General features: G+C 30.6%; 1 protein-coding gene across 2 annotated transcripts in view; it reads left to right on the forward strand.

Annotated features, from left to right (window-relative positions):
* The window catches only part of Abd-B (Homeobox protein abdominal B), a 261,108-nt gene that overhangs the window by 140,347 nt on the left and 96,475 nt on the right, over nucleotides 1-24,286 (forward strand). For both annotated transcript variants that reach the window (XM_076410122.1, XM_076410111.1), the window contains exon 3: nucleotides 6-90. The gene's annotated coding sequence lies outside the window, so the exon portion shown is untranslated. The remainder of the gene's footprint in view (nucleotides 1-5; nucleotides 91-24,286) is intronic.

Raw genomic sequence — 24,286 nt, forward strand, 5'->3', positions numbered from 1 at the left:
TTCAGATAATTGTGCCCGAAACACTATGAAGTAACAACATCGATATCAACATCCAACCAACTACTAAAACCAAATCTCCAGCCAATCGAGGTAAGTGTCTTTCTTTTATTTTTCCTCCTGCTGCTTCAGTTCTTCAATTAAATCTATTCACGAAAATCTAGTCTATAATTTAGAAACGAAAATTTACGACTTTATACTGTGGATCGTTCGTGTCGGCATCGCCAGTAAATTAACCGCCGGCCATTTTTTTCTCTCTTCATCTCTGGGATAAATTAATTCGTACCCCGCCCTTTCTACCTGGCTGCCTTCCACGTCACTGGTCCGCCGCCATCAGGTCATGGGTGGGTATGATGTGTTTATCTGATACGGTAGACAGATTGTAGACTCGATCTTGAAACATGGTCCGGATCAACGGCCATCATTAGTTTTATATCTGAGACAAACCAATTAGTCTAGACTTTACAAATATTTTAAATTATGTACAACCATTAATTGAAATATTATATTTCTGTGCAGATATTTTAGTATCATGATAAAACTAGATAATAGATCATAGGGATACAGAAAATATTAATTGTCAAACATATCATTGAAAGTGCACCAAGATCTCTAGTCTTTAGGGTAATCTAGTATACTATACGATTCAATAATATTTTCCCTTTCTATCTTTTTTTTTATTCGTGACAATATGAAGTGCGTAATTTTTTTTACCGCAATGTTTACTTCAACCTACAGTTATTTTCTGTTTATTAACTATTAATTTCTGCATGATGTTTGTTATTTCCAAAATATTACCATTATCTATTTAAATGCACTAATGATATCGCAATTAGAGTTAAGTAAGGATATATCTTGATAAAATAGTATTATTATTAACTACATCATATATTAGATATGCTTATTACAATACTTATTTACAAATTAATTAATTACTGCGGTTCTGTTGTACTTGCATTAATACACAATCTGTATATATTTCCCAAGCTAACAAATAAACTTTAAAAGTTCGTGTGGTAAGTTTCGCTTTAATCTTCTGTTTTCCTGCATGTTATCCAGAGTTCTTTACCAATAAAAATATTAGTTTTGAATCTTCTAATCGATTAATATGTAGCAAAAATTTCCAGAATTTCTTATGTTGAACAGAACTGCTGTTTTTTTTTCAACTAAATAATAAGATAAGCACTACCATATTATAATTTGGTACTATAATAGACAAACAATATTGGCCAACTAAATTTTTTCTGGTGTCGTTCTTTCAAGTAAACCAAAATATAACTTTTGTACATCAATATTTCGATCTTTGACTAGTGAACGCAACAAAAATCGTTAATAAGTTTCATCTCCAGTAACAATTTTATATTAATAAATAACTTAATGAAGTTTGGCATTAAACATATTCATCAGTTCCTCCAAAAGTAAAAGAAAATGTATCCTTATTTTGTAACATTTCTCTGTTTATCTCAGTACACTTCTCCTAATCATAGGAGACGTTTAATCGTTATGGTATTCTGCTTAACCGCAACTCTGCCTTTCCCGTATTGGTAAGTTTTTATCAAAAGAGCATTTATTCAGGTTTTGACTTATAAGGATTGCTAAGGAAGTAATTGAATTCTTGCCTTATTTTTTTGTTTTAATACGTTCATATAAGAGTTCCTCTTGGTTTTACCATATTTTGAAAAAGAAATAGTTGATGCGTATTTTTAAAACTGTCAACGTCTTCTGCGGATCCTCTTTTCAGTCCAAATAACTGACTAACTGATCTTCACATTGGTGAAAAAATAGATTCCAGCTTCATCTATAACTATGATTAGATACAACACATCTATAAATATAACAATGAAAACCTCTTCAGTGTTGAGTGTTTGAAATCTATCTATTCTTAATATAAAAATGCTATTTACGTTTATTAGAACATTGGACGGCTTTTCCGATTCATGCTTAAAAACGGAGTCTGAGTAAAGCTGTTATAATTACAGTTACTTGATAAGTGCCACAGTTACTTTTATAAATATAGAATAAATATTAAGTGGTACTAATCTATTTACAACCTTCCTTAGATATAAATATTTTACGTTATATCCTGTACTAAAGCAATATTCTTGACGTTAAGAACAATTAAATCAATGTAGTTTCAATCTAATTCAATTCCTTTAACCATCTATAGAGTATAGATAACTATAGTGCAAGAGTCTTGAGAACTTATTATAAACATTTCTCACATGGTCATGAGGTTTTTGGAATTTTAACGTTATAAGTCATTATCAACCAACTATTCTATTGTTTCGATACATGCAGCTTGATCTATATATCGTGATTGTAGCAAAAAATTGTACCGTTATAAAATTTAAAATGGTATCTACAGTAAATGGTACTAAAATGCTTACTATATTTATATTAAGCATATTTTCGATAGTTTTTCTTTTTTGCATTCGACTACTGTTGATTTTTCAGAAATAGAATTAACAAAGTACATAATTTGTCGTAGTGTGATGAAAAATATTAAAATTAGTATCAAGAGCATCATTGGAACTCTGTAATTTCTGTAACTTGATGAAATACTTACTTTAGAAATATTATATAAGAGACATCTTGCTTATCTTTGTTTTTCTTGAGTAATTTCTATTAATTTTATAAATTATGCACAAAATTCAAAACCATCTATTATGATAAGCTGTTGTTAAATATATTTGTTGTTCTTTAAAATAAATGGTTGTTAATTTAAATAAATGGAATGTTGGAGTAAAAGATAATAACCCTTACAGGCTATTCCTTTAGCGAAAAAAAAAAACAAGCAAACAAAATTACCCCTAATAAACGATTTTTTGCCCCTGGATCCTAAGGTCGATGTTTTCTCAAACCTTTTAAAGCGATTACAGTTTACAACTTAACAGCCTACCATCTTACGCACGCCAAACAAAGACCACCTTTCTGAAGGACGCGGTCCGAAGAGAAATCTGAATATACGGCGGCAGCCCTTTTGCATAATCACGGAGTATTCGAAGGGGGTGCCTTTATCTGAATACAACCTTCGAAAATAAAATTAAAACCCTCTCGTAAATTCTGGGCGGCGTCTCGCACGAAAGAAAAGGGACGTTTTAGTTACGCTTTTGCTTTTCGCAAAACGTCGGGTTTTAGGATACGTACCCTTTTACTTTCCGGGACCATTTGAATATATATTTTTTTGTGGGGGATTTTTTTTATTAGTCTACTCTTCTTAGAACGTCTGCGTTATGGCCAACGAACACACAAATACAAATTCCTGGTGCATATTTTCTTTTTCTTATAGTTTTACGAAGGTCTGAAGGACGCAGACCTCTATAACTAGACATCAGTTCGATCTAACAGTTATCTTTCAACGAGATGTTTGGTATAGATGAGCGTTTAATGATAAAATTTTTATGTAATAGATCAACGTAATTTATTACTTAATTTCTTTTTACTTAATTTTTATAATAACTTTTAAATTCCAGGCACTTAGAACTTTAAATGTATACTATTTTCAATGGGTTCTGTTTCCTGATCCATGAATGATTCTAACCCACTCCGATTTTTTCTATATTCTCTTCTCAATATTCTCATCATCGGTTATCATCGGTTGGTGCACCTGCAAGTGGTGATCAATATGAGTTTGGCACCCAAATTTATTGAAAATTACTTACATAGTTACATTCATATCGCTAATGAAGTTTACGTAAATCAGTTTCATTTTATTCACGAATGCAATTAAATCGTCACTTCGTAGATTTATGCAAAGTATGGTTTATGGTATATTTGGATATAAAAGAATTAAGAAATAACTGGTTTCAGGAAAATGCATTTGATGGATATAAGATTTGATTGCTTACCAAAAAGATATTTTAGTTGAAATATTCTCATAAAGAGTTTTTTCGAATTTACAACATCATATTTAAAGTTAATTTGGATCAAATAAAACGCTTAGCTATATCATCATTACATTTCTATAATATTTAAAATAAATAGGTGAAAGAGATAATGTTACCATATTTTGGGAAATATATTCTAATTATTATAATGCTATATAATAATTTCTATTATTAATTATTGTTATCTAAATTAATTCAGATATGCAATGTTATTTAATAATCTAATACTATTTTGATTTTATTTATATTTTTAGTTTCTTCCCCTAACAGTTTATATTAGCTAAACTATTATATTGGATATATCTTACAACAAATATATATTATGCTATATTTTGAATTATAATCAATAAAAAATTAGGTAACTGTAACCAGAAGCATTGTACAGTATTCTATATGCTCATTCTCGCAGTGACGTTGCTGCTTCGGTAACATACGTACAGATGTCGCCCTAATTTTTTTACATAGCATGCCTTCCTCTTCACTACATTGCTTTTAAAATAAGTTTCACAAAAAAAATCATTATAAGGTTAGCATTGTTTTTTATTTTATAGAAATATTTAATACTATTTTTACTTTTTCCTGAGCCAAATTAAATTTTTTCAACTGTTATAATAATAAATACATCAAGCCTGTCTATAATGTGTAATTTGTTGCATGATATAATAATAATTCAGATATTACAGCAGTACATATTCTTTGTCAGTAAGAAGCATTGGAGAGTTAATTGATCTGAAAAAGCTTTATATTATGCAAATATACTTCATCAAAACCATTTATATATCATAGAGGAATTAAGATAATATTTTTTTATAATTAATTCTTGATAAAATAGTAATTTATTAATGTATGAACCAAATAGAGAGGAACTTAGTTCTACAATAGATCTTCAAACCAATAGCTCTGACCTGATATATTGTAAATATATCAGTAAACACTCTTGTGTGAATAGGGCTGGGTAAAATACGCGCTTTGACTTAATTAAAATACAAATTACGATCCCTCATGTATATAAAATATGAAACATAAAATATGTTTTAACAGTGTATTTGAAATACAAAATAATAGTTACACTACAATAACTATTATATATAATAAACAAAATACAAATTACAAAATACGGACAGAATAGAACTAACCAAGCCTAACTATTAATCAGAAAACAAGATTATCCTTTCATGAACACTAATTTTTCTAATGTAATTTTGTAAATATACAAATCAGACAGATATAAATACAGAATAAAATTATTGAATATAAAACATATGTAGAAATAGTAAATTAAATATTATAAAGTGTGCAAGAAAGCTCCAAGACTTATTGCCCACATATCAGCAGTGGTTGTTACATATTCTACATGGTTTGGCTCCACAGTTTGATGATACTGCATTAAAAATTGTTTGATGTTTTTCCATTATTTCGTCTTGAGACGTTTATGTGGAAAGAGAGAGAGATACTTTTGTGCGGAAAGTTAGTAAATATCTTAACAAAAGTAGTATCATCAACAATATTCAAGGATATCATGCTCTGTCCATAATTTATGATATTTTGTGTTTTTCCGGCTTTCGTTTTTATTATGAAGCGTTCTCAAGCTTAGTTTGTTGTTGGAATATTCGGCTGAAGGTGCTTTCTCTGAAATAAATGAAAACGTAGGTAAAAATTATAAGATATAGATATTGCATAACCTACAAATATTACAAATATTATAATTTAATTTTAATAGCGACTATATATACTCTAGTTAATATTAGCGGATGAATTGACTTGAATCTCTTCATCGTAGACAAATATATTGGGTGAATTTGATCATTCATAGTGACGTATGAGTGTATAATAAACTTAATTAATACTTAGAATTTTTGTGAAAACAACCGTCTAGGAATGAATATGACGTACAGTACAGTTGCAGTGCTGCTAACCTTATTTTCTGAAGAATATACCCATTGATCGCTAAATATATTTAGGTTCCGGTGTATATTAACTACGAAATATCTCAGCATCAGGTATATAAAATATGAGTTACAAATTACACTCTTAAGAAATAGTTGAATTGCATATACCAAATATGTATTTGTATTTTAATTATAAATAGTTTAAATACTGCCCAACCCTGTGTATACAGAAATTTTTTTGGTAATATTCATAAAATGAGAAGACCGATATTTGACAACATTTCAGTAAATAATATACAATACTTCATTATAAACCATGGAATAAAAATATGGCGAATCAATTTTTAACAACAAACATTGACTTAAATATGTTTACTGCTGAAATAAACGTTCTATTACAAAGTTGAAACAGATAACTGCAATTTAACAGTTAGAAATTTGCCGAGGAACTGTTGTGAACAATCATTCAGTTCTTTTACTTGTTATTTGTGAAATTATTTGATGAAACAATGGGAAGTCGAAAAGTTTGTTACTAATATACGACTAAATAGTATGGTTGAGATTGATGATGAAATTTGGAAAATTCAGATTACTATAAATATGATAACGACCCTAGAAATGTGGTAGAAATGATAAAGATACTACTGCAAATGTGGTTTGAGTTTTTTTGGAAAATTTTGTTAATCTGTTTTTCCACTGAATCGATTCTATCTGCTCACATACAAGTGGAGGTACCTTTAAGGAAAATGAAAACATCACCAGGTACTTGCATGTGCATTCCAACGCTGCATGAAAGTCAACTGTTTTTAATTTGTGTATAGTATTTCCAATTATATTAATTTCCTCCAAAGATTTCCCGTATTTTTTAGTTGTTTTTTTACTAATCGTTTAACGTTATCTGGTTATTTATTAAGTTAATCGGTGCCAGATAGGAACAAAAACGATCAATTTAAATGCAAATACGCCGTTTAGTAATTTCAACCTCAAAGAAGCAAAAAGAACCGGGTCTCCATCCAACTTAATTAACCGGGTTTTTGATTAAAATTCTGCGCAACGGCGTGGGACGTGCTCGACGAGGAAACGCGCGGACGTTTCGGCCTTTTTAAAAAGTCCTTTCTTCTTCTCTCGAAATAATTTGTGAGCGAGCAGGGCGACGAGAAACGACGCGGAGAGGGCGTATCCGCGATCCATTTGGATGCAAAACGGACTGTTTCTTTTTTCATAAATTTCCTCGCTTTTTTTTGCTCTTGCGTGTCGAGCTAATTAAGCCACGTCGGCTGCTCGAAGATAAAACGACGAAAAGAAGGGAGAACCGTAAAAAAAAATGGAAAACGACGTCGGACCATTGGAGCGCCGGAAAAAATTCAAATTGTGTTTCCGCGCTTCACTTTTTTTAATTTATGCCTTTTAATTTCCTGTTTCTAGTTGTGGGAGCTTTTTTTGTTTTTGATGTTTTATGGTTGATACCAATTTGTAGACGATTTCTTTTATCATTCGTTTATCGTGTCTGAATTTTACTGTTTGCAATTGGTATTTTTGTTAGTAATATTTACTACAGTAATACATAGTAAGACGTAAGTTTATGATATTAATCATTATGAATTTCCTTCGTTCAAAAGCCCACAAAGAATACTTAATATATTTTTACATGTTCTTGTCGACTAATCTACAGTTTGCTTTTTACAATAATTTTCAAACTAAGTATGTCTGGGAGAATCCATGGATCCTTACAATGTTGGTTGCATTATTGCATTGTCTTGTAAATACCTTGTTCGTCCTTACTATCAAGAATTTATTATTAGACCAATAGATTGTTAGTACAATGTTAAATGTAGCCAAATAGTTCAGCAAAAAATGCAGATTAAAAAAAAATAGTTATAAGATCATATTTAAAGGTTGTCTTTTAGTACTTTTGATGATTGCTCTGGAGAAATTGCTTACTATTTTATATATAATATGGTCTTTAAAAGATTTTTTAGGAACATACACGTTTAATATATACAACTTCCTAGGCAAGGTTTGTATTCTTAAAACACTCTACCAATTTGTAGACACTTTCTTTTATCATTGCTAACTGCCTGTGTGAGTGTTATTAAAAGTTGCAATACTTTTATGTTAATTTTCGCGGAACATAACTTGATTTCATAGGCCCATGTCGGTTTTAGAATGTATTTATACAACAGCCACTTATTATGAACGGACCTTTTCAAGTATTCAATTATACTGTTAGGTATTATTCATTGTTACTGGTGTATATGCAGTTTTATTATAAATTAACTCAATGTGCACTTATTTGCTTTGGTTAACTTTTATACCCAAGTCTTGATCTAATTATTTATATCATTACCCGCCTGTTGTTATGTTCTGGTTACTTTTGTTATCTCCAGCAAGTACGGCAGTGTCATCAGCAAATGTAGCTATGGCGATTTTCCATTTGTAGTATATCTCATGTACAAAATAGGTATGTGATTGGTCTGAATTAACAGTTTCTTTAGCCTCTCTTGGTTTACTCTAAACATTCTGACTAGATTACGTCAGTGTTCTGCTTTGGTAATATTTCATTGTCTGTGGATAAGTCTCGAATGTCAAATTTTTAGAATGCATGATCATATTTTTTTTATCTTCTTATGGTTTTTCTATGACGTCTGTGAATTACAGTTACTAGTTTTTTCTATCTATAATTTATTTTAATTTTCTCATTAGTAGTTTTTCAATTACCTTTACTATAGATGGTAGTAGTGAATAATGTCTATAAGATAGTGTCATATTCAATTTACTTGGCGGTTTTCCTAGTTGTGGTGGAAGATAATTGGTAGATTTTGCAATACCTTAGTGTATTCATAGCTTTGTGCTTTCTTTGGATTAATGTTGGTTTTTATAACTAACATTTAAATTCACTTTCATTTAGCTGGTTAGTTGTTTCATTGGATGGAAGGTTTGCACCAAATGACCAGTGATTGCTTCAGCCTTTTGTTTCCAGTTTCTCGTGGCTTCCAGAGAGAATATTCTGTTACCCTATTATCTGTTAGGTTTCACAAATAGTTATTTGTGGATCTGTTTTACACTTCCAATATTTTTCTTGTTAATCTACATATTATATTGTTTAAGATAATTTTATTTTCAGGCGTATATCTTTCTACCCGCTGAATATTTGCAACAAGTTTATGAGAATGTCCTTCAACAAGAAAATGATTAAAAATGCATATAAAATGGCAGGTGATTTGGTCAATATTGTATTACAATAGTTTTGATCATGCTCTTTTTTCATATTAAATCAATAGAAATTTAATGAATCTGTCGTAAGAAAATGGACTGTCATTAATATCCATAATTTCTATCACCTTGGAAAATAAAATAAAAATTAACACTATGGCAACTCAATTATTTGTACTTTAAAAACGTTAAACTTAAGAAATCAAACTATTATTCATTGAATACAATTATGATACTCACAATTATACTGCGATAGACATCTAGTTCAGTCTACCAGTACTTTGATTGTCGTGTCTCTGTTAGCACTAGATCTTACTCATCAGTTATGAAATATCGCACGAAATAGCTATAGTTCGTTATTCATTTCATGCCTTTGTTTTATTTTCTTTTATCTTTTATTTATTTATTTTGGGGTTATAATCTAATGACATAGTGCAGTTACATATACTTCCTGATCAACAAACAAGCCTTTTTTATGATTTCTGAAAAACTAAACAGTATGCTTCCTACAGTTCTTTTGCTGTGTGTGTATTCAACATATCTTTGTTGTATTAAGATATTTTTAAGCCGTATTTCAATATTATGAATTCCATATATATGTTATATACACATATTTAATAAGTAAACAATAATAAAAAATAGAGATACGCGAAATTATAGAAATCTTAGGAACTATTCACTAAAAATTAACAATAATAGTTTGACTATAAAACCGTATTTGTAATTCGTATTTATTCACCAATTTTAATATTAAAAAAAAATATGTTGCGATGATACAATGTTAGTTATTGATTAATATGAAAAATCCTAAATAATATTGTTTAAAATTATTCATATGTTGTATTAATTCATGTAATATTCATATTAATAATTGAAAGTATTGTTCATTACTATCTTTTATTTTGTCATTTTTGAAATAATTTCTGCTGGAATATGAATGATGTATCTTCTTGTGGATGATAAGATCATCAGTAAACGGGTAACAAGAAATAATATGGGGTATCTAATGTATCAGTTGAAATAAGTGATGTTTCTTGTATTAATGTTTTTTAATCGATGAGTTCAAAATAATCTGCAGCTAATTGTAGAGTTAAATTCTTGAATCATAAATATTCGACCATCTCGGCTTTTGAGACGGTTACTTTTCATACTTGGTTAGTATATGTAACTAAAAAACTATGGTGAGCATTTGAATAAAAGCTTCACGCCAGTTTAGATAGAGCATAAGTGCGTAATAAGATATTCATCAGCAGATGCTTTTCAAATAAAGTACTTGTGAATGACTGAGTAAGATTCGAAAATATACGCAAGTTGCTTTGTAAAGGTTTTAACCTTGGAAAACAGTGAGAATTGTTCTGAAGTAAATAATGATATTTTATATATAAACACTAGCTAAGACTAGAACAAGTTTATAAATAGTAAACAAGGTAAAATATTAAAAAACTACATATAGCTTCTTACCAGCTTGTTATTACATTATTAATATATGAGTTATTAATATTGATACTATTAAACTTTTATAACTATCTAAATAAATGAGATATTGTTAGTAACTTATTAAATGATTACTTTCCGGTAATAATTAGTTTATTACTTTCTCAAATTTCGGCTTAGACATGCTGTTTTTCAGCCCTTGGGAACATTCTCAGGATTCTAGTGGAAATCTAAAAAACGACATGGCATTATGTTTAATTTAATAAGCAATCTTTTATTGTGGTTATTAACATATAATTCGGACTAAAAGTAACTGCTATATTTGTGAATCTGAACAAAATTTTAACTATAACTCATGAGTATTTACAATAATTAAGAGAACATTTTATTTGAATGAAAAATACTTAAAATTAACTTGAATTGTCATTTTTAACGAACTGGTTACCTTGTTGTTATTGACGTAGTACTTTATGCAACTTGATTTACCAGTATAATTTAATGGCCCAGCCTATTTTATTAACGAAGACATATGCTGGCAAATGTAAAATTTTTCAAATTCTATTCGAAAATCTCATTTAAGCTTGTTGCGTATGAACGCTTTTTTTAAACATAATTTTATTTTTTATTGCTTCATTAGATTCATGCCAATAAATAAACCCATAATTACATTGACGTTTAGTGTTTTTTTCAACAGGATGACACACCGCTACACACTAATTACAATTAATTTAATTAGGGACAAAGTATCTACAATTTCATCAAAGGTGTTATTATATTGTCTTGTAAACACTTGATTCGTCCTTACCATCAAAAGTTTATTATTAGACCAATAGACAATTTACTGCACCGCTATATGTAACCATATAAATGTGGGATCTAGAAAAAAATCAGTATTTTTAATAATATATACATAATACGTACTTTTGAGGATTGCTGCCGAGAAAAACCTTACTATATTAGGTAAATGTTATTACATAAATATTTTAGGAATATACAAATATTTATGCATATAACTTCCTAGGCAAGGCGAGCCCTTTTATTTTTCAAGTACCAATATTTTTAAGAGAGGCTGATTAATATTTAGAACATCTGAAAACCTGCTAAAGCTAAAGCAAGTCTATATCTCAAAATATATTATACTGGCTTATTGATTAACTTAAGTTCATTCGGACAACAAACTAAAGGCTTGGAAAAACTAAGACTAAGCTAGACCAAAAAAAGGCTGCACCAAAATAAGAGCTTCTATTTTAACTTAAAAACCCCATTGCTAAGGAAGACAAAATATTTGGGTTGATATTCCAGAATGGATTATATTTTCCGTTGAATAATGGGATATTTATATAAAATATGTGTATTCAAACTGGTTTAACATATAAAATGACAATGACAAATTATATAATGTCATACTTTTTTCTAGCATCACCATATTATTACAAATGACTTGAATATTTTTAAAACTATTCTTCTTTCTTTTTTGTACAGTTTGTGTTTGTTTAAAATACTGCCCGAAGCATTTATTCTGCCGTGGAAATATTTAAAATGATTTTTTAATTTATCTTTTGCTTGTCATTTGCTTTTTTCAAAATGCTCTCCAGTTATATGGAATTTAACGACAATGAAGTCTTTATGTAATTATATTACTCTGTAAAAGTGCATATATGCTGATGTCTGGGTTGCCTATATTTCATATTGTGTTAGATGACATTATTAGTTTCTACTCAGCGAGAAGATATTCTAGCGCAATTACAGATATTTAACGATTTCTATGTAAGAAATCGATAAACACCATTAAACACATTATACTAATATTTCATAGTAGCAAAAGATGATGTTTTATACGTAAACATTGAATTAAATTTATCTATGTATTATTGAATTAAAAATCCACGAAGCCGACATTTTAAATATCTGTAAACAACACATATAATGATTAAAATATATAAAGATCTGATGGAAGTTATTGTTACAAACGTCAGTCTTCATATTGTAACATTAGATAGCACCTCACAACAATTTGTATTGACTAAATATAAATTATATCATGTTCATGTATCTTAAACCATAATATTATTACAAAACATAATGTTCAATACATATTCTATATAAGAGGTTTTTAAATAAGTTCGAGGAAAGACGTGGAAATTTCTTTTAAGCAATTATTGATGATCGAAATTGAGTAAATATAATTCAAAATATTCTCTGTGAAACTCAATACGTTTTCATGCCCTGGAATCAGTTTTCGTAATATTTTTTCCACTCCGATTAATGTAACTGGAATCTTCTCTAGTACTCAATAATTTGATCCCTTAAAAATTTAATTGTTTGAACGCTTACATTGTCGTGAAAGAGAATTATTTACTTCATCTTCGACTTTTTCCGAATTGATTGGAATAATGCTGGGAAGCCATTGGTCATTTAGAAGTGACTATTCTACATAACTCCCGTCCAGCATCGTTACGTGACAGGTAATGTTGAAGAAACTATCAAACATTTGCTTATGTGTGATTCTTGCGCAAATAGTTTTGTTAGGTTTGGTTCGACCTAATATATCCATTGTACAATTGGTTGTTCGTAGACGTACATTCTTAGTGACACTTAATCGCATTTATTATTCGAGATTGTCATTATTTAGTTGCCATTTTTGTCTGATATTATCCTCATAGAAAATTTTATTATTCTCTAAACTGGACAAGGAGCTCCTGTCGTCTAAAATTCCTTTTGTTCTACAAAACACATTAGTACCTTTAATTTCATCGATTGTATTTGAACGATATTTTATGCCTTAAAATGTTTCCACTTAAATTTAGTTTAATAAAAATATAAATTTTAAAATAATGTATTTTTAGTTCTACAAGTGGCAAATACATGGTGCTCCTTAAACTCATTAAACAGCGTAGTATAATTAAATAAAATTTAGTTCATATATTAGCGTTTTTTAATTATTTTAAATATTTTGAGTCCTGAACTTGTTACAAAATGTAATTAATCACGTCTAACAGTTGAATATTGTGGAGGAATGTAAAACAGTAGTTAAAATGAACGGTGCCTGTTTACTGAATGGAAAAATCTAAAAATCACGCTAAAAACTCCCACTGGGTTCTATTTAACAAATTAATCAGAAAGAATTCGCGTGATTCGTGTTAATGTTAAAACGAACCAGTTATAAATATTTACCATTTACCATTATTTATTGCTTGTGCTCTCCAAGGCTTTATCGCATTCTATTCCGAAGGAAACGGAATTTATTAACCTTTTAGTCGGTGCTGGTCCATTGGGATAAATATTTAGGATTATTTTAAAATTCTTCAACATTTTATATCTGAATTACCTAAAATAAAACATAACAGTAAGTAACATAATTAAGACATTGTTAGAATAATTGATATGATGAAAATTTAATGATTTCATTAATATATTTAGCTAATATTCTCGCTATATCATTAATTATATATCTATTGCATTATTTCTGAGCTCTAAATTCATTTTTACTGGTTTAATTCGCAAGTTTAAAGTTGTAACAAACAACTGTTGTACTAAACTGTGAAAAATGTTATACATTATCATTTTTCGTCGCTTGAAATTGATTTTTTAAATTTTCTGTTTAACCGAAATTAAAGTCCAAGTCACGAAGAGGAAGTAATAACATAGGTGTTCGAGATAGCTGGATTTCAATCTTGATTATTTTAAGATTCTTGATTAATGTCAAATATTATTTCCTTTCTTTGATTCGAACTAACTCCGAATACTACTACAGTTTGGCCGATTCGAACTATTACTTTAGATAGCCTGAGATGACCGCCTTGGCTTGTTTTTTTTTTGTTGGTTTCTTGAAATCCAATTTGCATACCTTTCATACAGAGTTTTCCGACATATTCTTTACTATTTATTTATAGAACAATTTTAATTATTTCATGTTGATAGTACCCTTTTTGATTGTCAAATTTGCATAAGCAGTGCATGAAGCCGCTGAAGTAATATTTAAAACAGTCATTATTTCTTTTCTCTCTTGGTCGAATTCAGTGGTTATAGCTCATTATAGCTTCATCTTCAGGAAATTAATCTTCTAGAGTACCAATTGATGACGGAATTGCTAAATCCTGAGGTAGGTTATTATTGTAATGTTTCATGACTCCTTTCATGGCTCGTGATGCTCATCAAGTCAATTTACAAAGGATCATCCACTTTTTTAATGTTAGTGGTAGATTTACACTTACCACTCAATCTCCTAAGTCTTTGGTAAAAGATCTGATATCTAGCTTTCTATGTAGCAACTTCCAAAGTGTCGGACCATTTTATCTAACATGTCATTTTCAATTGTCCCCGGCCTACTATAGTAAAACACATTTTTTGGTAAAATTAGTTTTTTTATTGAACATAATTCCCTTCAAGGGTGACACATTTATAATAGCGACCCTCCAAATATTCGATACCATTTTTGTAGTACGATTTTTGCTTTTCTTCAAAATAGGCCTCCGTTTCGGCAATCACCTCTTCATTCGATGAAAATTTCTTCCCAGAGAGCATTTTTTTGACATCTGAGAACAGGAAATAGTCGCTGGGGGCCAGATCTGGACAAAACGAATGATGAGCAATTCGAATGCCCATTCATGGATTTTGCCATCGTTTTCACTGACTTGTGACACGGTGCAATGTCTTGGTGAAGCAGCACGTTATTTTTTTCAAATGCGGCTGTTTTTTTGGCGATTTCATCCTTCAAACGGTCCAATAATGCTATGTAATAGTCGCTGTTGATGGTTTTTCCTTTTTCAAGCTAGTGAATGAAATATATTCCATGCGCATCCCAGAATACAGACGCCATAACCTTGCCAGCCGACTGTTGCGTTTTCACATGCTTTGGAGCGGGTTTATCGTGTGCAGTCAACTCGGACGATAGTCGATTGCACTTGTAGACGGAGTGAAATGATATAGCCATGTTTCATCGATTGTCACATATCGACTCAAAAACTCGGGTTTACTACGCTTGATCATCTTCAAACACTGCTCCGAATCACCAACTCGTCGTTGTTTTTGGTCAAAAGTAAACTCGCGCAGCGCCCACTTTGCACAGAGCTTTTTCGTACCCAAATATTCGTGAATGATATGATGTTCATGTTCAGTTGATATCACTATTTCATTCAATTTCAATTTACGGTTATTCAAATTCGTTTTGTGGATTTGTTAAATGTTTTCTTCGGTAAAAACCTCTTGTGGGCGTCTGCTGCGTTCACCGTCTTCGGTGCACATTTCACCACGTCTGAATTTAGCATGCCAATCCTTGATGGTTGATTTTCTCGCGGCAGTGTCCGAAAAATCGGTATCAAGACAAGTTTTTGCTTCAACTGTATTTTTTCCTTCAAAAAGCAATATTTTATCAATAAGCGAAATTCCTTTTCATCCATTTTTTTACAATAACAAAAGTTGATTCACTCAAAATGCTATAATTCACAAACTACTGATCCGACAGGTATCAAATTTATACATGCATCTTTCGAGGGTTAGGGCGAACTAAAACACATATGGATTTAATTCTAGTAGCGCCATCTATGTGTCAGACCGGGGACTTTTCTATTGAACTGTTAACTTGTTTCAACCAATACTACATATTTGATCAACCATATAGAAGCATTATATTCAAATTCATATATACAAAATAACATATCTCAAACTTAATATTTAAATAATAAATTTTATAAAAAAAATTGGTTAAAAATAATACTTCCAAATATGATTCGTTTTAGAACAGAATGGACCAAAAGTTGAGGCTGACAATGTGAAAAATTTACCGAATCTGTTGTATTCCTGCAACGTTTCCTGACACTCAGTAAATGGAACAGACCAGGCCCCGGAGTATTTAAGCCAGATATTTCCAGCCATTAAATCCTGATTAAACAAAGCGGACAGGAGATAAGGTTTCGGACTCTGGTCAGTTAAATCAGCTGGCATTAAATTACAAGGGTTGTAAATTTGACTAGAATCCCACGGCTGGCTGTTTGTTACTGTGCACCCAATGAGGGTGAGGCCGACCTGAAAATAACATAAATAACAGGGTTAATATGGTGGGGAAGCTAAGAGTAAACATTGTTATAGTGTGAAAATACGACCCAAGTTAATTATAATCTAAACTGTCGTACGAAAATAGATGGTCTGTTTCTATTCGATATTATTTCTGAAATAATATCTAAATAATAGCATCTAAATAATAAACAACACGTAATTAACTTACAAATATATTCACAAAAGTTTTATTGAATAGTACGTCACATATTCCAACTGAAAAAAAAAAAAATTGAAAGATTATCTGACATAATTTTCTTCATTCTAATTCCTTACCTTCACTCATTCTCTTTTAGGGCATAGCCTTTAATGCTACATGTACATGTCGCAACTGTTTGTTGGCTATTTTGATCTAATATAATAACTATTCCAAATGATACTTGTCTTTGTAAGAATAATCTAATACCGGCATCGATATGGTCATCATCAGTAAACATCAGCCTAATTTTTTATTAGACTAAACTAAAATTTATATTGTGATTGGCAGATCCTTCAATTAACATTTAAATAAGAGTTTATTTCTATATTTTAATTTTCATTTCATTCATATTGCTAGATTGTCGCATGTATGTTAACTATATATTGTATATATATATAAAACTCTATATATAATACTCTATATATATATATAGATATGTAATGGTCAGATAGAGGTTCGTGGAAAATATATATTTTGCACCAACATTTGTATTAGTAGCTTATATTTTATACTTGAAATACTGTTTCACATATGCGATTTAAAATGGACGATGTAATGTAGAAAATATAGAGAGATACTTCTGTAACCATATAAGGTATTAGTTGCTTGCAGATATAATAACTTATAAACTAACTATAACTATAAATTGTAACAAAAACTATATATATTTTGTTATATATTATACTAATATATAACAAAAATTGTCCCAAGAAAAAATACTGAACTTTTAAGGAGAACCAAACCACGATACAAATGCTGCTTTTGAGCCAACAAAATGATCATCATAAGAGCTTCGAAATGACTATACTAAATGTTGAAAACACGTGCATATATGGAAATAGTTAAATCAGCCACACCAGCTAGTGTTCATTAAATATTATCACTCAGTGTAATGGATGCCATATGATATATCTGACTAACTGGCGATTGATTATCATTATCATATGGATAATTATCACAGGGATAATAAATTCGTAAAAGAACCAATGTCTTGCGTAGGCTTAAAATATGTCATGTTATTTATTCGTTGTAAAATTTCGAATGACACTGAAAAGGCAGTACGACTGAAAGCTAATAATAAATAATAATTCAGAGACAATGTATTAACATTGTTAAAATAAACTCAAGAATTTATATCTAAATTATTTAATGTAAAAGTCCAAAGTCAGACTTGACCATGTATATTGAATGGTATCTGAATACAATGATTTTGGTTATGGATATATTATAAAGATATAGTAACCGACAATTATTATTTAACATTAGTTTAAAACATATGGATTAGAAAACATATAAAGTAAATATAATATAACTAAACGAATTTATATGCGAGATATGTTTAAGGGATCTTGCGCTATAATCGCCTCCTTCATCTCAGCAAAAATGAAAGAACGTACCAAAAGAAACGAAAAAAATTAACAAAGAATACAGCGAAATAATATAAAAGCCAAGTCGCAAAAGTGCCACGCAGAGGCCGGCAATTTGTTCGACATTTTATTTGCCGCTTGGCGCAGTCAGAATTTAAATGAGCCGTATCTTTATAATCTTATTACAGGCCATGGTGCAGTTAGTGCATTTAATCAGCAGGAATAATTTCAGTTGCAGCGTGACGTCAGTCGGCGCAAATAGACTCGTCGCCATGGACGTAGATCAAGCAATTTTCCGGTTTTAAACGATTCTCTTCGTTCGGTTTTAATTGGTTTTGCCGCATGTTCGGTTTTCGATGGAATGAGTCCTCCTCGGCATGACGCTGGTTGGTTGTCGCTTGTACGAACCTGAGAAACAATATAAATCGGCTATAAATTCTGTTATTCCATATGTAGAAGATGAAGACATGAAAATATACTATTCGTGATGCTTGAGGTAACAGCATTCGCTTTTAATGTATTTTATTCTATTCAAGTCAGATTCGTTAATTATGATCATTATGTATGGTAGTAATGTAACACTCAAAATGTACAAAATAATCGGATTTATAAAATATTAACTTTGATTTCTATGATCTAGGATTTATATATCAAATTTTTTCAACAACTTTAAATTTTAGAATTCCTTAAATAACTACGATACATAAGAGAAATTATATTTAATTGGTTCTTATTGGAGTTAATTTCATTTAATAATAGAATTTGAAGGGAAAAAAACTGGCGAAAATCTGACTATTAGTACAGTTGTGCAGTGTGTATGGAAGAAGAACTAACACCCACAGGATTAACAAATAACCCTTATTGTTCCGATATATAAAAAGGGAGATAAGAGGTATTATAATAACTACAGAAGGATTACTCTGTCTTGCCCGGCCTTGAATATATACGGAGATATAATAGAAAATAGTCTAAAATCAATAGTAGATAACATGCTAACAGAATCTTAGAGACGGTTTCGAAAGGGAAGAGTTATACAAAATCATATCAGCATAAGCCAAAAAAAGTACAACAATAAAAACAGTAAACAAAACAGAATTAGAAGGCATTTCAGAGAATGAAAAGCGAAATATTATATTATAATATTATATTGATTACAGCTGTTTGTAACGATTATATATTAATTATATTGTATTGAATACTACTTAATTATATTGAGTTATATTATAACGGAGAAGATAGTAAAATTGGAAAAATTATTCAAAACATATATGGGATAAATATCAATGAGGTCAAAAAACATGAAATCAACTATATGCATCCAAAATCCAAACAGGACATAAGATAAAGTAGTAGTTTAAGCAAAAGATTACTCTTATATATAATATTAATGGACGAAATAATATAGAAATATATCGTCGAGAATAGAGCATTATATATAGGCTATTAACATATGGATATAATAGAAAAAGTGGATGCAAAAAATAGAACAAGTGGATGCATTTAAATAGCTAGACATGGTAATTGAAATTAATGGAAATAGTGAGGATAAGAAAACCAGAATGGAAAAATCATGAATTTGCATAAATATAAATAATAAGTTCATTAATAAAAACAGGGATATCAAGAAAAACGAAAATGGGAGTGTACAAAGCAATAGACCAAACCTTATATTAGGTTGGAAGACATCTTTATTCTCAAGAAGGGATAGGTACAAGTACAAGATACAAGCACTAGAACTGATATATCACAGAAGAGTCAGGAGTGTAACAAAGATGGACAGGATAAGAAATAGAGAAATAAGAAACGATTCCAGTACTGAATGAGTGAAACAGTATATAGAGAAGAATAAACTCGGTTTTAGGGCTCTTGGAGAAGAAAACACAGGTAAAGGGACTCTGGGCAGCAAAGGCTAAAAGTAGAAGGATCAGGGGGTAACCTGGAGAGCGTGGGATGAGTGTGTCAAGAATATACAGCAGAATAAATATTACCCTACTGTTTTTGTCTTTATAGTGTTGAAACTCTAATATTTCTAGTACTTGGCTGTGTTTTCTTTAGTTAGTCCATCAACGAGGGCATATCAACTACATATTTTTATTCTTATTTGCTATCACATAATCTACTTGATTCAGTTTGCAAAACTGGTAAACTGAGAAGATATACGTAATTTGACATACGCATATTTAGAATAAGTTATATTTAATTGAATAGGCCCAAAATATTCTTTACCTTGTCTAGAACATCTTATGTTAATAAAAGTATGGATCTACGACAATATATTCATACAAAAAAATCAAATAATGTATTTTCATCAGATAGCAGAACCGGTAAAAAGTCGAATTTTTAATAAGATCCGGGTACAAAATATCTGCGTGGTGTATTTCATCCTCTGACGTGGCCCCATTTGGCCCGTTTTCTAATCCGGGACCTCCGAAATTAAATTTTCGGCGTGTATATTTTAACGGTTTTAATAATACGACTCTGGCAACAAAGTTTTACCATTTAATCCGGCACCGAGCGAGCGAGACAGAACGGGAAAATGCCGCTACGGGGTACGGGGGCGAGGCGAATTTTGCTTGTAGCCATTTCCTATGTCAGACACTTCGGGATCCTTTAATCAAGAGGTCTCAAATTAAATTGGTGTAAAGTTCTAGCTCGACAATTTCCTTGCGAATGTCTTCATTATCATTCCGTCCGCTGGAACTGGTTTTCTGGCATCAATAACGTGAAGTCGGTGGCACCTAAAAATATCGTTCTAATTAAAACTTTCGTTCTTATGACGAATATTTGACGCTCCATTACAAGCATCAACGTCACATATATTCATTTATTTCTAATTGTTACATTATGCTAAACAAAATTCTTATATAATGAAAATTATTTTCTATATACTAAAACTGTGAATATAATTGTATATTTCATCTAATTCTCGTTTGGGTTTAAAGAACGGCAAAGTTTTGCACTAACATGTGTCTAAAAATTCGATTTTTAAACTGTGGTTTACGGAAAGTTCAGTTAAAATAACCATTCAAATGTGAGCGAAATAAATAGGGCAAGTACTGGATTTACAGATTACTGGAAAACAGAAAATACTGGAAATATGATACGCAGATTAAGGAATTTTATATATATTTGAAAGCTTTTGATCGGATGTGGCATTTGGGATGAATCTGTAAGATGAGCAAACTGTTACCGAGTAACTATTGTCAATTGCTGGAGTCATATTTATTCGGAAGAAAATTTAGAGTATCGCACGAAATGGCGTTCTCGACATTTAAAAATATCTCGGCTGGAGTTCCACAAGGTAGCGTCTTAGGACCTCTCCTGTATCTGCTCTACACTGCTGACATTCCAACAACAAAAGAAACACTTCTTGGAATCTTTGCTGATGACACAGTTATTATGGCAAAAGATAAATATCTGCCTAGGGCAATAGAAAAAGTGCAAGTGGCAGTCAACAAAATCTACAAAAGGGCAAAAGATTGGAAAATTCAACTTAATAGCTCCAAGGAAAAGTAGTAATAAATTAATTGTAATAATAATAATAATTGAGATTGTACTAAGCGTATCTAATAAAGATGTTATAAAAAGATATATATATATATATATATTTGAAATCTATCTTAATCGTGAATATATTTAAATTTTCTACATTAGCAATATTCGGAAGAATGAAATAAGAAAATACCAACGTACTGACAAGAGTTTAGCTACTTGGGATTAGTAGTAGAGGAGAAGGGAGTTACATTTTCTGCTGAATTAATGCGCCGAATCGTCCAAGTTGCAGGAGTTTTCCTTCTTAGAGAGGAAAAATTACATCTAACATTAAATTGTGTTTTCTATAGCGATTGTTTTGCTAATCTTTCTGTATTGTTCCGACACGAGATTATTGTTGGTGAACAAATCTGATGAAATAAAGGTGGATGATTACTCACAGTCTATATTGCAATCAATATTTTGGGTGGATAATATAGTGAGGATCTCCGAACAGAACGTCGATTAAGATCATAAAATGTGATATGAAAAATTGGAGCTTCACATTCTTTTAGAAGTAGACATATTCCCCAAACTTTTACTATGAATTGATGATAATAATTATGAAGTAACAATCAGTGGAAAATAATTCAAATATTTTTGTCGGCTTGGTTGGAGTAGTCGAACTGCGACAGGACTGTTTTTCTGACTGTTTTGATAGTCGCGGGTCTGAATCCTTTTCGGGCAAAGGTGTAAATTTATTTATGTAATTGTTTATAATTGTGGTTGCCCAAAAAGTGTGTAAAATCCGACGAAACTTCTGGGATAATTTTTGAAGTAGGTACCCGTGTTAAGCAATATATCCAATCCAGCCAAACCTTAATTGGTGAAAAAGAGACTCTCAAATATAACAAATAAAATAAGGCTGCTTTAAATAAAGACATCTACAGAGTTTTGATGACGTTTCCAGCTAACTATGAAATTAAGAAGTGTGCAAATTAAATACAAGATAGATAAGGCTTCCATAATAGTGCAGAGTATTCCGGTAGCAGAAAAAGTATGTACCTCGTATTATACATAACAATAAAATTCTCAATATCTACTGTTAGTCCAAATGTTTTCCATAGTAATCAACAGTTTATTGATTTCAGACATTTTTCAGATGGAATTTGAAGATCTGAATTATATTTAAAAAAAGGTTCTTATGATAAAGATAAACAAAACTTGATATACCAAACTAAAAATAGTTTTTCCTAAATAGGTGACATCTGATAACGGTATTTTGTTGTTTAGGACTTAATTCTTACGTGGGGTAGTTTAATAATATTTACGAATTACTTTTATAATAAACCTTTAAACGAGTTAGTTATATTTCCATATTTTTTCATCATTCTAGAAATAATCCCGCATGAGTTTAAAGGTTTCTTTGATACCGTTTCAATTCCTAATCTACTGGAAACCTCAAAGCAGTTTTTCTTTTTACAATGAGCCAGATATGCAGTAGAGATAAACTAAGTGTTTTAGAATAATGAAAAATAAATAATGATCAATATTATTCATAATTAATAAACATCTTAATGTTCCACCTTACAATTTTGATTGCGTATTTATAACTAAACTTGTAAAAAAAAATTAGCGATTGAACTTGTTCATATATTTCATCCAATTTTGAAAGTATCTGTTGGAGAAAGCTCCTTGGTTGGCTGAATCAGTACAGAGAAAAACCGGTAAATAACTTAAAAACTCAATTTATATCGTTGGTTAATTAAAACTGTCGAGAAATTAATGTGTCAGTCGACTTGGGTGGGCTGCCGAAGAAACGACGACTATTCCTCCCCGGATCCGAACGCTCGGTATAATTATAAAATACCGACGGCATAGTTATTGCCGAACTCTTGTGACTGCGCTCGAACCGATGGACGAAAATTATGGCGAATTAAATGGCGTTTTTTTCTCTCTCTGCAACGGCAGGCAACGATAACCGAAGAATGTTGAGTCTCCGGACCACAGAGAAATTAATATATCCTTAATTATATGGACGGCGAACGATGGAATCTTGCGGTAAATTGTAGAAAAATGACGGGGGATATGCTGCACGATAATTACGATGGTTTAACTTAAATTTAAACACCTAGCTATGATGTCAGCATCAATTTCTGTGTATTGATGAGAGGCCTTCTGTTATAATGATGATATTTATGTTATTTTCAGCGGATTTTGAAATATTGTTGCTATTTTTCAAATCATAACTCATTACACATTAGCCATTGGATCAAAACAAGCAGTAATTTTTCATGAATTTTCGCTACAAATGAAGAAAAAATTGACGTAGACTCAGACCTGTCTTTAAAATGACAAACAGTGGAAGATTATGAGAACGTTACAACAATACCATAATGAAAGAAGGAAAAAGACTGGTGTCTTCAATTTTAGAGCCGTCTATAAACAATACTGGGATTCTGTTATAATTCTCTCTATAGAGATATTTTGGTAAACATTTATTTTTATTTCATTTAATATTACAATTCCAACGGAGCTAAATCGACTAAATAGGACTGTTGGTAATGCTGTAGGAACTAATAAGTTAACGGTCCATAATTCCGAGCCCTCAAGGCGAATAGTTTCCTACAAATGACGCATGAAAGTACAAAAATACGCCATGTTAACAGCCAGGTTTGGTAAAGGAAATTCATAACGAACATTTGTTTTTAATTTAAGTAGTATTATTCCCGATATATGGATATTGAAGAATATAAAATACCGCCATTTATTCGT

The sequence above is a fragment of the Rhynchophorus ferrugineus genome, unplaced genomic scaffold (genome assembly GCF_030347505.1).
Source record: "Rhynchophorus ferrugineus isolate W39M unplaced genomic scaffold, kcgeb_rfMv2 rfM1, whole genome shotgun sequence".
Classification (NCBI taxonomy): domain Eukaryota; kingdom Metazoa; phylum Arthropoda; class Insecta; order Coleoptera; family Curculionidae; genus Rhynchophorus; species Rhynchophorus ferrugineus.